The sequence below is a fragment of the Propithecus coquereli genome, unplaced genomic scaffold, assembly GCF_000956105.1.
Source record: "Propithecus coquereli isolate 6110/MARCELLA unplaced genomic scaffold, Pcoq_1.0 Scaffold553, whole genome shotgun sequence".
NCBI classification, from domain to species: Eukaryota; Metazoa; Chordata; class Mammalia; order Primates; family Indriidae; genus Propithecus; species Propithecus coquereli.
The window spans coordinates 299,850-301,971 of record NW_012151430.1 but is presented as its reverse complement, the minus strand read 5'-3'; positions in this window follow the sequence as shown (position 1 = coordinate 301,971).

The following is a 2,122-nucleotide window of genomic DNA, read 5'->3' as shown; positions in this document are numbered from 1 at the left end:
ACACTCCGGGGCTCACGCGATCCTCCTGCCTCAGCCTCCCGAGTAGCTGGGACTACAGGCACGCGCCACCATGCCCGGTTAATTTTTTCTATATATTTTTAGTTGTCCGATTAATTTCTTTCTGTTTTTAGTAGAGACGGGTTCTCGCTCTTGCTCAGGCTGGTCTCGAACTCCTGAGCTCAAACAATCCGCCAGTCTCGGCCTCCCAAAGTGCTAGGATTACAGGCGTGAGCCGCCGCGCCCGGCCCAGATAAATGATATTTTAATGTAACATTTCTTAAAATCAAAATTAATGTGAAAATCCACAGTGAAGACAATATCAAACTTTTAAATAAATACAGGATCCGAATTGCTATTTTTCCCTTTATCCTCAGGGTCCAACCGAGCTCTGCGTAGCACTGTGAATGACCCTGGTCATTGTCAGGGCCCGGCTCAACGTCAGTCCTGCATGTGGCTTCACCTCTGTCCCTGTCCACTCTCCTCCCGGGTCCCTCTCCACGGTGTGCTGGGATCACCCACCGCTCAAGACCAGCTACTTTCCCTAAGTTCCTGCCTCAGGCTTTGCTTTGTTACCGGGGTGGGGGTGGAGGATGAAGCCCAAGCTACACAAGATAATGACCACAACATGTCACTCAAAGGAGGACACACTTGAAAGTGTTGGCAGGCTCTGTGAGCAATGTCACTGGAGTAACAGGCTCGAGTCAGAGCTTTCCTGGCACATCAGGACATGTGGTCTTATTACAGGCGGTGAGCTCTTCGCCTGTCAATTGCATCTGCTCAGGACCCCGGACTTAGGCTGCAGCCCCAGCCGGCTCCACCGCGGCAGCCGGACCTTAGGTCTGGGCGCTGAGGGACAGACAGCAGGATGGCTGTGGCCGTGGGGGAGGCGTGTTCCCGCAGATCTGAGCGTGTTCTCCTCCCTCTCCCCATCCCCTTCTCTCCCCTCCCCCTCCCTCTTCTTTCCTCCCTCCCCAGGACATCTGCAAAGCTGGTGGAGATAGGCATTGTCCCTGCTGGGCTGCTGGTCAATCCTCCATCACAAATATTCTCTTCTTCTTCCTCTCTCCCCTCCCCCTCCCTTTCTCCCTCTTCTCTCCCCTCCCCCTTCCTTTCTCCCTCTTCTCTCCCCTCCCCCTCCCTTTCTCCCTCTTCCTCTCTCCCCCTCCCTTTCTCTCTCTCTCTTTTTAAAGAGACAGGGTTCTCACTCTGTCTCACAGGCTGGTCTCTGACCTCTGGCCTCAAGCAAACCTCCTGCCTCAGTCTCCCAAGGCGCCGGGTCTCCATGCTTAAACCACCCAAGCTCTGTCCTGACCTTTTCCTTAGTACTGCTGCCGCCCAGCGTGGGTCCAGCGTGCTGTTGTCTTGGTGATTTTGTCCAGCCTCGCGGTGTGAAATACCACCTCTGTTGACAGCTCTCAAATACGTGTTTCCAGTCTAGATCTTTCTCTTGCTCTCCAGACCTAGGTATTCAGCCGCCCGTGTGGCAGCTCCATCGAGATGTCTGATGGACTTTTCAACTCCAGCCCGTTCAAAACCAGGCTGCTGCTGCTCCGTCTTCCCCGGGTCTCGGTGTATTTTCCATCCCCGTTAATGGCACCTCCATCCTCCAGACCCGGAATCTTCGAGTCATTCACGCTGCCTCTTGGCGTCCTCTTAGCATGTCCTCTTGGCTCCGCTCTTTAAATATGTCTAAAATTTGGCCATTTCTTACCATTTTCACTGCTATCATCCCCTCTCTGTTACTGACCTCTTTCCCCTGTATTGTCGCGTCAGCCTCCTGACCAGCCTCCAACTGTACATTCTTCCCCCCCTAGGGTTTATCCTTGACACAGGGGCCACAGGTGCTCCGCAAAAGTGCTCTGGGAGCTCAAAGATGGAAAGGCAAGCTAGGAGAGCTTCAAGGAGGTGGGGTTTGAATGGTAGACAGGCGGCTGGGCACGGTGGCTCGTGGTGGCTCGTGGTGGCTCACACCAGTAATCCTAGCACTTTGGGAGGCTGAGGCCGGAGGATCGCTTGAGGCCAGGAATTCGAGACCAGCCTGAGCACAAGCAAGACCCTGTCTCAGTAGTAAAATAGGAAAATTAGCCGGGCACGGTGGCGCATGCCTGTAGTCCCAGCTACT